At 42.1% G+C, this 14520-nt stretch overlaps 1 protein-coding gene across 9 annotated transcripts in view; it reads right to left on the bottom strand.

The window, feature by feature from the left end:
* Nucleotides 1-14520, bottom strand: part of LOC138064125 (beta-1,3-galactosyl-O-glycosyl-glycoprotein beta-1,6-N-acetylglucosaminyltransferase 4-like) — a 59832-nt gene that overhangs the window by 19672 nt on the left and 25640 nt on the right. For 3 of the 9 annotated variants that reach the window (XR_011137393.1, XR_011137386.1, XR_011137385.1), the window contains 2 exons: nt 11262-11401; nt 1803-10543 (listed from right to left, as the gene is read on the bottom strand). The exons of 2 other annotated variants lie outside the window; for them this stretch is intronic. The gene's annotated coding sequence lies outside the window, so the exon portion shown is untranslated. Of the gene's footprint in view, nt 1-1801; nt 10544-11261; nt 11402-14520 lie in introns of those variants that run through there. 4 more of the 9 variants (XR_011137396.1, XR_011137394.1, XR_011137387.1 and 1 more) reach the window with 3 other exon arrangements.

Consider the following 14520-nt stretch of genomic DNA (forward strand, 5'->3'; position numbering starts at 1 on the left):
AAAATGAGTGCTGCCACGGGGAGGAGGAAGCTCTGTACACCCCAACCCTTCTCTAGGCAAAAGCAACACCACTAGCCCAGTTTCCCAATGATCTGGGATAGACAAAAATGAGGCCATGCCAATTTGCTACCCAGAGCCATTGCTTTCTTTTCCTTTTGCTACAGCTAGCTCTGTTTTCTCACACACTCTGGTCACTGATGCAGATAGTGCTATAAAGTACAAGGTTCCAGTGCTGTAGTACTTCTTCATCTGATTTAATTCCATCAGTGTGTATGCACCTAGCCACAGGCTAAACGTCAAAAATCCTCACTCTCCACTCTGGCTGATTTCCACCTGCCTTGTGCCTTCCACCTGCCTATATGAAACCAGTGTAAATGCAAATCAGCATGCTGCTAAACAAAGAGGCCTGTCAACAAAGGGTCAAATTCAGCAGACGCTTTCTGCTCACTTTAACGGCATCCCACTGACTAAAGCCATTGAGCGAGAAGGATTTTGTTGTACTTGTTCCTTTGACCAATTAATGTTAATATGATGGCTTTCAGCAGAAGTCAGACAGGACCTCAGGGAGGCAGCTAAATGCAGAACTCCTTTGAGCATGGAGACCACTGCAATTGCAGCCCTTAACAAAATGCTTAGTATATTCAAAGTGTTTTAAGTAATTAGTATTTTCCCCATTGACAATTGCCTGTGAATGAGTATAATAATGAACTTTGTTCCTGGTAAAGAGTTGAAAAGCATTTCAGAAGTTTATGACTGTGTAATCAGGCAGACAGAAATGCAAGTTCTTGAGGCTGAAAATTTATATGCCCTAATATTCTATGTCCCTGCCTGGATCCAGTACCCTCTTGGGTAATGCAAGCAGCCAGCATAAACTCTAACCTCAGTGACGCACCAAGACAGGGGTTCCAAATTCTTGATATTACTCGTGATCCTTTTTTTCTAGATGTCCAAAAGGACTTCAGAGGAAGGTTATTTCCTATGCAGCAGTTGCAGACAAGTCCATGAAACATCTGACTGGAAAACAATTTGTCTACCCTACTCACAGCTGATCAATTGCAACCTGTAGCTACATCTCCACAGACAGAACTACTCACATTCACACAAAAGGCTTAAATTTCATGTTCTGTCAAATGGACAGCCTGAGCTTTTAATAGGAAATAAGCTACAAATGTCCTCAGTGATAATCTAATCTATTGATTTTTTCCTTCTGCATTTTCTCATATAATATGTTATAACACTCTACTTGATTCTCATTAGTTCTCAGTATTCCTACTACCTATACATACATCCCCCCACACACTCTGAACAATAAATTCCTTGAAAGCACTGAAAAGAATGTTTTGTGATTTTCACACTCTTGTACACATCAGGAGATGACGAATTTTCCAAGGAATTTAGTATGTACTTCATGTCCTTGGAAATGAATGAGCTTACAATCCAACAGCTGCATTTTGTGCTCCTTATTCTTTTAAGCAGTTCTTCTCCATAAAATTAACTTCTCTAGGCCAAGTTCTTATCTACAGCAGTGTGAAAACAGAGCAGATGCACTAAAGCGAAAAGAGCTATTGCAGATTTACTTTGATGTAAAATACACCCTGAATCACCAGTTTCTCTTGAGCTAATTCACAAGTAAAGCCTACTCATGTCCACAAGACCCACAAGACCATGCATTAAACTATTATTGGACAAGCAGCAACAACACTCTAGCAGGAAAGCATTTGCTAGGAAGAGAGGACACAGTCACAGCAACAGGAGTTTATAGACGTTTTGCCAGGTAATGACAATCTTTTGCAGGTTCTGGCAGATTTACTTTTATCATCTGAGGAGATGATCGGGGCTTCACGGAAGAAATGTTTTATGGGATTTAACGACATGAGGAAGGGGGTTTCTGGGAACTGGGACACAGTGAAAGCAGATGTGAAGAAAGAAGGAAAAGGAATAGTTGAGTGTTTTTGACACACTGGAGAAGAGAAAAGCAAAAAGGAACAAGGGCACAGGGCTTTGTGGATATGGGTTGTGCAGGACCAGCAAAAGGAGGGCAAAGAAGCAGATTCTGAACGCTGGTCTCCCAGCTGTCAGAAAGCCTCCCAGCATTTCATATGGGCTATGGTATTTCCTTTAATAGCCCCAGCACAGGGACATTTTGGAATCCTGAAGGGGGGGACGTAGGAGTGGCAAAAGTACTGAGCTCTCCCTTTTGTCTGGGCTGTCTGTAAGCAGCTGGGCCAGGTTGTTGTGACCTGGAACAACCCAGAAGGGCATGAAGTGACATGCCCTGCCTAGTTACTGAGTCAAATTCTGCTATTACAGTCAGGGTAATTTGACTAAATTCATTTCAAGCGTTCTTAAATTTATACGTCTTGTTCTTATTTTTTAAAAACAAGTTTTCAAAATTCCCAGTGAAAACTCTGGAAGTATCAAAGGGACATCCCAAAGATCAAATCTAGGCCATGTCCTAAGGCAAGACTGGAAAGGATGAGTTCATTCATTTCTGAGCAACCTACCACAAAATGCTCTGCCTCATGACCACTCCAATAAAATGGAAAAAAGTTGGCCAGATGCTGTCATTAATATGCATTTTGTACTCATGAAAGGGTGTACGTAAGGACAGGCAGAAATAAGACATGCCTTGAGCAGAGCCCAAAGAGAAGGGCACAAATTGTATGTGCTGTTTGTAATTTTTTTTTTGAAAGGTAAAATCAGCGTAATTACCTGTAAATCAGCAGAGCAAACACAAACCCTTTCATTAGAATATATATTGTATGTGTCTGTGTATGCATACAAATGTGCATTTATACATGTAAATATATAAATATACCTATATACACACACACACACATATATATATGTACACACACTTATACAGAGATATTGTGTTTGTTCTCTCTAGCACAGTGAACTACTAGAGGCAGCAAGACTAAATTCCATCTCCAGTGAGGTGACTGGACGCAAAGTCCTGCAGCATAAACGTAACATACTTTGAACCCAATGTTGGCTGGAACAGAAACCCGAAGATCTCCTTGTAGTAGTCAATATAGAACAGTCTCTCATACACTGCTCACCACGCACCAGTGACAACTTGCCAAGTACTGGAGTCCAGCAAGCAGCGAGGAATGGCAGAACTTCCTGCCACACAAACAACCATTTACCGGACTATTCTCAGAAACAAAGAATTTTCTGTTTTCCCTAAAACTGTTAGAGCTCCCTTCCTAGTAAGATTTCTCAGAGAGTAGTCTCATTAACATAGAAGCAATACTGGCAACAATTACTATAGAAAAAAGGAGAGGCCTGTGGTTACACAAGACAGTCCTCGTGGCCTCAGTCATATTTCCTCCATCCAGAACATATCAGGCTGTTTCACTGTTTGAGAGTACCCTTGCAAGAAAACATAAACCTATGCAAACTTTCTTGTTTACCAGGAGGTTGCTAATCTTCAAAGAGCACGAGGGTTTTCTGTTATGGCATTTCTTTGTAAAGGTATCTATCTGATATTTATATTCATTCTTCCTCCTCAGACCGCAATGCAAACTCCCACTCTTATCTCTTTCCGTGGGTTTTAGCCTTGGAGCTTACCCAGCCTTGCACAACACAGAGCTGGTGCAAAGTGAAAGGAAGTTCTGCAAAGCAACCAGAAAGCAATCACATCTTTGTGGAGTCAGCTTCCTGCTCATCTGCACTCCAGCTCCCAAGAGGACAAGGTAACCAAGAGTCAGTAGTCATCTGGGGTGAGGAAGAAGACGCACTGCCAGAGTGGCCAGGGCTTTGCCTTGGGGAAGTCCTCTAGGAGGTTCATCCAAGGGCTTCAGTAGCCTTTCACTTAGCATGCAGTCTGTGACCCTGTCACGCACAACTCAGGAGCAGCACCACTGCCTTCACAGGCCAAAGGATACAGTTTTCAATCACATGCATCAGCCTGACTGTGATTTCAAAACAAACTACTTCCACCCATCTAGTTAGGGTTTCTCCATTGCCCTTGAGACTCTTTGGTAATATCCACACAACTGAAAAGGAGAGACTACTCATAGCAACACAGGCTTAGGATTTTCTGTGATTTTCTTCTCCAGCGTATAAGTTTTTTAACATGTTCTCAGGTGTATAACACATCCCTGCAATGAGATTAACTCCCAAAGTTCAAACCAAAGCCTCTTTGCCTCCTCTTTTCTACTTTATTGCCTGTGCTACTTTCTTCAGAAAACACTCTTCACCTTACAATATGCACACAGTCTAGCCTCCCAGTTCCTGCAGCCAGCTCCAAGGTAAAACCAAACTCCTCTGAAAAAACGAACACTACTTTACCAAAAACACACAACGAGAACAGGAGGCTAAATCCTGCAATACTACAACTCTTGCTAAGGTACTTCTGAGCACCTTCATCTATTCAGATAATTAAAAGGCCAGTATTTGAAGCTGTGAGAAATAAGCAGCCTATTAAAGGAGCTGAGCTACCTGAAGTCAGTCTCATGGGGTATATGCAGAAGCATCCCCTTTACTCTGCAGGTTTGCAGTGTCCAACCCATTCGACTCCCCCCTCGCCTGCCTCTAGGCCTCTGCCAGAGGAACTGCACCACCCTGGCACTTGCTTGAAGATCCAGAGACAGAACCACTTGCATCCCTCCAGAAGACAGCATCCTTAACATTAACATCGATCTCCTTTCCTGTCTTCCCTCTTATCGTTCTTCTGCTGTGGCTCCTACAAAACATTATCTTTATTTAGAGCCAAATTTGACAGGTAAAGGAGGTATAAAACACAGACAAGAAAAGCAGCATTGTTTTGCTCATGGGAAAACAAACATGGAGAACTTTTTTTCCTAAAGCCAACATTCTGTCCCAATAAATGGTAACATTTCTATGGATGTTAGGAAAAAAAAAACCCACTGTCTTTAAATTCTACAGCAGGATATTCTGCTACTTATTCTACAGGATTCTTTCACCTACCATTCAGAAAAACCATTTCATGGCAAATCCTAAAGGATTTTTCTGTATGAAGTTACATGCACAAGTTCTGGTCTCTTGATATTCTCAAGCACCCTACACAGTCTGAGCCACTTTCTCTGGGGAGCAACAAATCAGTGCCCATTAAAACGTGACCTTTTGGTTCCATTGTCAACAAGCAAAGGCAACTGTCTGCAATACGACAAGGGGAACCCTTGCCAACAAACTGGATTTCTGGATAGCAACAAACATCACTCACTGCTAAAGGTTATAAGAAACAAAGCCACAGGCTGCTGGACACCAATTTATGAAAATCCAGTACAACTCCAACTGCACAGTGCAAAATTGGACTTCCTCAATTTCTACAGAGGCACCAATCATTCTCTGACATGTTGCTTATGTGCATGCAACTCAAATAACTTTACCCTTTTCTTTAGTTTTATCCTATCCCTATCCCTTTTCTGTTACCAGTTTTGCTATTACTTTCCTACCTTTGACCTGCCTGTTCTCGCCCAAAATGACCTAGTTCTGAGCTTTGAATCATTTTCTTGCAGATATTAGCTTGCTTGAATCTCGTTCATCTCCTAAACATGCTCTATCCCCTTCCTCCCCCTGGTTATTCAGTTAAGCACAGCCTTAACTTACATCATTTGAGTAGCTTTTTAGCTGAACTGAGCAACACCTTCCATGGTGTTTTTACTCTCACCACTGATCACGCCTTTTCTATTCGATGCATCATACAACATGTCACTTACTGTTACTACTACTGGTAACAGGACACCAGATTGCTTTTAACAGCTATCTCTGTGAAAAATGTGAAATATCATTCATGCTCAAGTGGTGAACGGGTTTCTGGATTGGGAAAGATGAGGGGAGTTGTTACAAATTTCTGGAATTAAATCCTCATGTCATTTGACAGAAATCTTAGTGATTATAAATGTGTGTGACTGGCTGGCCCATATTACAGCACCCTGTTCTAATTTTAATGTATTTTTTCATTAAATTAATCATATCTTTGATACCTCTGTCCTGGTAGGATGATGAACTGTTTCATTTGTTAGAAGTCCGAATTACTATGGGTTGGATTACACAGAATTGGAAGATTTTCCTAGGCCAGTAGCTTTCTCTGCAAACAAAAGTGTCCTGAAAATGCTCTAATCAATATTTTAATAGCTTTTGTATGAAACAAATGGATGTTAAAAGCAGGATCTTAATATCTGTTTATACAATGGCTAATGCAATTCAGCAGCAGGGGTCACATATTGCTCCCAGCTTCCAGGGCTGCAGTCACTCCACCTTGCCTACACAAAAAGCCCAATGCACCTCTGATTTTCCCACTGACAGAGGCAGACCACACAGGTTTCTCTCCCCTGTGCACCCTGGACTGTGAGTCGTGTATTGTATTGTATCAGTATTTGAACAAAAAATGTCCCAGAAATAACCAAGTATTACAAGGATACTGGTTGGGAATTCATCAGGTTGTACCTCTTTCCCGCAAGCCAATACTACGCTAAAGAAGATGCAGCAGAGCTCCAGTTGCTCAGCTGAGAAAATCAAAGATGTCAGCACCTGCGCTCATTACAGATCCCACACTTTTCTCTCGCAGGAGTATGAGGAAAGCCTTAATGTAGTTCCCGGAGACTACAGAGTTAAGAAAGGTTGAGATCAATACTCCAACTGTGGAGGAAAATGAGAAAATAAACTTTATACGAATTGTAGTTTTGTCCCTATGGTTACAATTTTTATGCTTTGCTTAAGGGATAGCATATTACTGTACAGAAATCTGCAGGAGGCGCTGTGAGTGCGTTACTCTGAACTTGGAGACAGCAAGCTTTGGCGAAGTGTAAAAGCTCAAGTCCATGGTGCAAAACCCTACAAAACATCAACCCTGTATTAATCACTAAGGTGACTGACACGCAAATGGACAACTTGACATCTCTGACTCCTTTTGCGGGGAAGCTGCTATGACAAGAACTGCTACCACCTTTAACACAAACCATCATCTGCGTATCACCGTGCAAACAGTGCAGATGCTTCGTGCAAGTCGCTTACATTCACCATTCAGAAACACTGCCTTGCGTGCCCAACACCACTTGTTTGCCCTTGCACTGTCACTCACAAAAACAAAGGCAGTGATTTTGTTAAAAGGAAGACCATATTTCTGAATGGCTTCTATCACCGACTGACTCACTGTTTTGAAGGTCACTATTTGAAGAGACTACTAAATGAGATTTAGGTACCAAATCTCCTCCTGGAGTCCTCACGAACCATCAGCAAAAGAATAAAAGTCATTACTCCAACACTGAGAAAACAGTGACCTTCATTTGTCTTCTGTGATAAGGCCGAGCTACTATAAGTCAGTAAACTTCTGCCCTATGACGCACTTGTTCTATTGCTGCTCTAGAAGTCAACCAACTCACTGTATTTTAGTTTTCTTTCTTACCACAAATTCGACTGCTTGCAGCTTCTGATCACACAAAGTCCCCTGAAGACTGTGTGTCACAGCTTCCTCCTTGTGCGAAAATCACAGCAACATTACACACAGAACACAGGTCAGCAATTTTCAGGAATTGGATCTTTCTGGTATTTTTCACTTCTCCTTACTGTTCTACATAAGTGATACGTATCACTTTGCCTGCACTTGAAGCAGCAAGTTCTTCAAAAATCATTTTCGCCTCCGTTGCATCACTCCCTGGCACTGTGACAAATGTTGCTGCCTGAACGACAGGGCTGCACCCTATGCGCTCACAGCAGCTAACCGGTAACTTTGCTGCGTGAGGAGCCACTTGATATCCACACCCACAAAGCATACATTATTAAGCAATTAAAGATCCATTCAATATGATGAATACTACATTAATTGGAAAGAGATCACTGTATCGCAGTTCAAGATTTCTAGGCATACTGTTTCTTACATGAGAAAAAGGAGTGCTGACCACAGACATTACCTGAGGAATGCCAAGAGCTCAAGGAATCTACCCCAATATGGATGTTACATGACAAACTGATTTTTACAGTGGGATGAAACGTATGCAAGTGATAGCTATGTGAACACAGAATGAAAATAACTGCAAATGTAAAAGGAAGGAATACAGATCTTTCAAATCAAGAGCAAAGGTGATCTTAAAGAAGCACTAATAGGGAAATTCCCTATTGGGCAGAAATCTTACTAAATTTACCCAAGCTTTACCAAGGGTTTGCATATTTGCAAACATGAACCACTACATTCAGAGGAGCGCAATCATGGGGCCAGATGAGTCATTTATTATCTTAATTAATAATATATTTAACTGCATATGACCACATCATCTTAGTAAGATAAAAATTATGGTAGCCCTTTGTTTGTGGAAAGCCCCAGCTCAGGTCTTTCTTTCACCTCTGACATTTTCTGATCATCTGGTATTTGTTAGCCTAACATTACATTGACCTAGGCTCCCTGTAATATTTACTTACATATGCTAAACTACTTTTTATACTTTTAAACTATTCTCCCTTTAATGGTTATCATATACTAATCCCTGTATTATCTTATGTTAACTACAACACTTAGGCCTAATAAAACTGTTAGGATTAAATGATAGCTCTTACCCGCAAGTATTCCCAAATGTGGATCTGTGACTCTAAGAACAAATAAGGCCCATTTTAGTATCAATTTATACTGGAAAGAAATGGTAAGTTTTGGTCCAAATGAAGTGTTTCGGCATTCCAAATCAGGGTGACTCAGAATCCCTTGCTCTGCAAAAAGCTCACTACTTTTTCTGTACTGCGATAATAGCATTGACTTCGTTTATGTTGAGACACTCCTATTCAGAAATGGTCTAAACCACAGCATTGTTATTTTTCTAAATTATTCTCTATCCTAAACTGCTCCTCATTGTTCCAATGCACTGCTAAATATTCTTCCTCTTCCACTGCGACGCGCCACTAGAGGGGCGTCCGGGATTCTTTCGGATTCCGGGCTTAGTTGCACTGAACTCGAGAGATCATCTTTTGTCAGATGTAAGAATTTATTAGATCTAAGCGGTTCTACACATATGACGGACACTGGACAACACTAAACCATCAACAGCAGACAATCTACAAGCATAACAAAGCTAAGAAGTATAGTAAAGAATTAAAAACAGAACAGACTACACATATCAGAGCTCTATGGTTAAACCACGGAAGCACAGTACAATGACTGCTCTCGGATGCACGGTATAATGACCGCTCTCGCCCTTTCCTTGTCCTTATGGGCCACCCCTCCGGTATAGTTTTCCCCGGATTGTTCTCACCACGCTCGAGCTGCGCCAAGAGGATTCAGGTTCTCTCTGGCAGTTGGCATCAGGGGCGTCCCCGCTGCCGGGTGGGTTGTCGGGTCCGCAGGCCAGCTGACGGTGAGTCCGAGTCCACACAGAGGCATGTGGCTTACTTCCTTTTATCCTTCCCCGGCTTAGTTCATTAATCAGCGCCAGACCCCAGACCGTAGCTGGACAACGGAACAGATGGTCTCAGGTGATAACAGTATGGATGCCAACAGGATGGTCAACAGGATGCTTAGCAGTGCATTCAGCAGTTATCAATCAGTGCGCATGTTTAACAGTTGCACGTTTAACAGCTGTCAGTGCGCACAGTCAGCAGCTGTCAGTGCGCACATTCAGCAGCTGTCAGTACGAAATTCCAAGGTACCTAGATGCTTACAGTGTGAGTCTGCGGTGTCACTTCTCCTTTGCTGACTCGGTTTGCTCTGCACTCATGAGGCTCTGCCCTCATGCAGCTACGGCAACCCCGCAGTGCGGTGGCTCTGGCCGTGGTGCACCCGGGGTTCCTAAACTCTTGGGGAGCACCCCAGAGCAAACCCCACTTCTACGGGCCGTACCATCCTGAGTCCCACGCTTGCCTGTGTGGCGCCTATCATCCACTCTGGAAAAAAGCGTATTTCAATGATGTAGTCCATTACAACCATTTGAAGCAGTACAGAATGATGTTTCAGATTCTCCAGTGTTTTGGGCAAATTCAGGAATTTCGTACTTCTCTCCCCATTTCCTTTTTGTAATCTGTAAGTTTTGTTCTTACTATTGGTCCCAGAGAGAAGGAAGGTCTTCTAGAGAAATATAAGGCGTGCTTGCCCTGTAGCCAGAGGGGTAACAAATCCCTTGTCATTACAATGCACATCTGCAGAGGAACAGACAGGCTTGCTCAGTTACATGAGCAAGTCCTTGGGGAAAGGAGAGGGAACTGTACCTTTTAGCATACAAAAATACAGATAACTTTTATAAGCGTGTGTACATGAGTAAGCTGAAAGTAAGCTAATACATAAAGAGAATAAACAAATAGTCATTAGGAATTATTTTGGCCATAACTTTGTTAATTCTCTAGAGGTAGTCTCTAGAATCTGCCTGTGCCGTATCAACAGTTGTAGCCAGATTTAATGCATTTGCTTTCTTACTTGCCTTCCACGACAGATCTCGTGTTCTTGACTTCTGGTTGCCACAGATTCTAAAGCATAAAATAATGATTATTCCAGCCAAGTTCAGTCTTATTAAAGTTTGCTGCTCAGCTGCTCTGTCCTCACAAGCAGCACAAGAACAGCTCTGTGGGCTTCTTGGTCTTTGCAAGACAATTATGTAGGCTAGAAAGGAAAGAAGCACAAAGTAAACAACAGACTGGTCAAATAAGGATAGAAAGCCCCTAAGCAGGACCTATGAGATCACAGTGAAAAGAAACGTACGCATACTCACACACACATACACAAGGCATTCTTATATCCCTCTACTTATATTCATCTATATAATTGGGCAGAATACACTGAGCAGAGGTTTTTTCTTTTAATATTGTGGGAGGAAGTTGGTATAAAGCAATCAGAGAAAGATCCTCAGTGTGACCTTTCTGGGCTGATGTATGCTGCAGATATCCCCAAAGCTGATGGAGAAAGCATGATTCATTTTCATAAATTATTGAAGCAAAACAAACTTTCAGCATCCAGAAATAAATATCACATTGGTAATTGTTGTATTATTCACCATATATGTGCTGACTGAAAACCTATGTGCCAAGCAGAATTAAAATCAATGAGTCAAATGTCAGACTCATGCCAGAGAGGCAATAAGGACATACGTACACATACACAGATATACGAAATGTTTGCAGGCAGCTTACTTCCTATTAGAGCTACCATGCTTGCTTAGCATTTAATATTAGTTTGCTTTTTAAGAATTATTTATACTTTTTGTTTTAAAGGGGGCATCAAGTCTCAGAATTCAGCGTGTATTCTGAATATTCCAGTTATGTGTATGCTGGATGGGTGGAGAAGTCCAGAGTTTTAGCTTCTGTTCATATTACTTTCTTACTTGTTTTAGACCACAGGTTTGAAGAATACGACAAGGAGGTTTTCCTTCCCCACTGTCAGAAGTGGTATACATCTCAATAATACATCTTCATTTTATCACAGGGACGCAGTATCACAAAGAGGCTGCAGAGTAGAAGTTACCTAGCCACAGGTGCAGAAAAGAATACCATATATGATCAGCCAGAAAGGAATGATGGGGAAAGGAGCCAGCAGAAAATGGAATATATCTGGGGGGGGATTTGAAGAGATTATGTATGATATCAAGTTATGAATATCAAACACTATCTTGAGATTAGTTTGCATAACTCTTATTAGCACTTCTGCTCTTCAAAACATTTTGCAAACATTACCTAATCGCTGCCAATGGCATGCTACACGATATTACAACCTTATCGTGACTAGACGCCTTTTCACTGAAAAAATGTTTCACCAGAACACCTAAGTTTTTCATATTCATGCAACAACAAAATAAAAAACACCCTTTTAAAACTTTTTTTTCCTTCAAAGGAAAGTCAACATGGTTGGAGAAAAAAAAATCAAAAGTCGAGTATTCTGTAGAGGAACAGTTTTGGCAGACTTTTCTTGACAAGCGTACTGGTAACTTATGCAAAGCCATATAGCAATTCAAAATCAAGCTCAGAGCTTTGCTTCCAAATCAGAGTATAATTAACATCCAACTGACAATATTTAAATAGCTTTGTCATCCAAGTAAAACTAGTTTATTTGTACTTTTAAACTTTTTTCCTTCTGCATTCTGCATCTGTGATGCCTTGTCCCTTCTTTGTCACAGTTCCACTCATGCCTTGGTTTGCTCCCGCACCTTACAGTATCCAAAAAGTAGAATTCAAGAGCTGCCTGCAATTACACCTTTATACTGATACGGGAGGGGAAAGAGAGAAAGTAATGCTGCTTAAATGATGGCTCATTTAAGCACCGTGAGGTCAACATACACAAAATGGCACTGTTTCAGCTATATTCAGGCCCTGAGATCTTGCTATTTCTTTACACACTTACCTAATAAGAAGATAAGGCCTCAGGCATGTAATTATTGCATTGGCCCAAATCTAAGATGACCTCCAATCTAAGACAAGCTGCATTTTTCAAAGTAATAAGAGTAATAATGGAAAAATAGTGACAGAAATGAAAACAACAAAATGCATATTAAAAAAATGAAAGCTTTCAGGCCCTCCTGGTCTTATATGTAATCCACAAGCAGCTCCCCACCACCTTCATGCAGAAACTCGCTTCCCTGCCTCTCCCTAGGCCTGGCTTTTCACCAGTCCCTACAACATAAGCAATCCCTCTTCATCCCTCACAACCCTCCCAGCTGGCCTCACAGAGCCCCCTCCGCTCCCACTTTAGGCAGCGCTAACACGGGGGTACAGACCTCCCGGCTCCTCTGCCCAGGGCAAGCATCCCTCCCTCCCACAAACACCCAGCAGCAGGGCCCCCAGCTCTGCCCCCAGCCCCAGAAGACACTGCTGTCTTCATAAAGTAACCCTGCTCCCAAAGCAGTACCTGCAAACAGGATTTTCTACCAATTTAATTACAAAACAAACCCTTTCATAAACGTAGGGTAATACACTTGTCAAGTCCAATGCTGCAAAACCAGGGTCTGCTTATTACTCCTGTTGCCAACATACAACAAAATCTGTTTCTGATCCATTAAATATTTCAGATATTTGCAAGCACAGAAGCGCAACACTGATTTGCTCTAGAGGCCATTCTTGACACTGGAAAACAAGGAATCAACAGCGTGACGACAGAGAATACGGCAAGAGGCCAGAGCGCACCTCTCCCGTGGTGGGGTCCCTGCAGCTGCCCCAGGAAGGAGGCTGGCCCTCGGCTCCCAGAGCGCGGGCGCGTGCTTATAAGACGACAGCCACGATTACTAGCAGAAATTACATTTTGCTTCCACGGCTTGCAGTTCACACTTCAACTGTTTCTCTTTCCTTCTGATATTTAATTACAATTTACTCTTCCTCCGAGGGGGGCTCCATGGAGCCTTGCAAAGTGGAGTTTAAAACTCTTTTTCAGGAAATAGAAAGAAATTTCTGGAACAGGAACAGCTGCTTTGCAACTGTCAAGAATTAGGCTTCTCAGAAATCCTTTCAGTATATGCCTTCTACAATTTTTAAAGTAACCTGGTGGCAGGAACGGGATTCCTGTAGAGGCAACAAACAGAAAGGAGAACCAGCTTGGAGCCTGAAGCAGGATCCCGCTGGGGAAAAAGCAGATGCTTTACACAAAGATGTATTCAGGGTGCGAGTGTGCAGCAGTGGCACCTCTTCATTAATTTCCAGTTGCAGATGTTTATTTTCTGTAATTCATGTCCTATTAAAAACCTCAGCTTGACTTTTACATTGAGCTGGCATCACTGACTGTTAAATTTCTTTCTAACTTGTAAACTGTATCTCTGAGTAGGGGTGTTGTTCCAGGAGGCTGTGACATGCAGGCTCGCATAAGCCATGCTATTGCTCCACGACCAGCAATCGTAGGTGAGAGCTGCAGGCTTCTCCACCGTACCCACGCCAGGAGCACCGTGGGCTGGGGCTGACAGCCCAGCCCTGATGGTACTCCAGGTGCCAAGCAGCACAGCTACTGCAGACTGCTCAAATCGCTGGGTCTGCCCCAGCTTCCCTAATCTCAGGCCTTTGGACCTTTATGTTGAAACACCTCTACCAGTCCAAGTTCTTTGATTAGGCTTATGCCTTGTTACGGATGCAGCTGCTGGTAGATGTGCTATAAGGACAACCTTCCCCCTGACTGCCTAGTCTCCTTCCTGATAGGATTAAACTATCTGAGGATGAGTATTGTCCAAGAGGTGTAACTGCTCCCAGCAGTAGGGCTTCAGCTGCTTTAACAAGAGCAGAATCATGAAAGCAAGTCATTTTTACATGTAGACAAACCATCGCTGGTGGTCATTAATGCAAGGGCCCTTTATGTTTGTAACGGTCAATATGAGCAACTCCCATTCCTCCTTGAATTAGCCATATTTTTGTTGAGTCTGTAGCCTTGATCAAATGAAGCCCAAGTTCTGCATAGTACAGACCATTAAATGTCAGAGTAATTCCTACATGACGCCTCCAAACTACAGCTAAACTAGCAATATCTTCAAATGACATAGGATCAAACATACTCCTTGGTAATTTGTTCCAATGGTAAATTCCCTTGCTGAAAAAAGGAATAATTTGAAATTTCCGGTTTCATGTTCCAGCCACTGGACCTTCATTATATTTCTGTCTGCTAGATTATGCAAT

Source organism: Struthio camelus, chromosome W (genome assembly GCF_040807025.1).
Source record: "Struthio camelus isolate bStrCam1 chromosome W, bStrCam1.hap1, whole genome shotgun sequence".
Classification (NCBI taxonomy): Eukaryota; Metazoa; Chordata; class Aves; order Struthioniformes; family Struthionidae; genus Struthio; species Struthio camelus.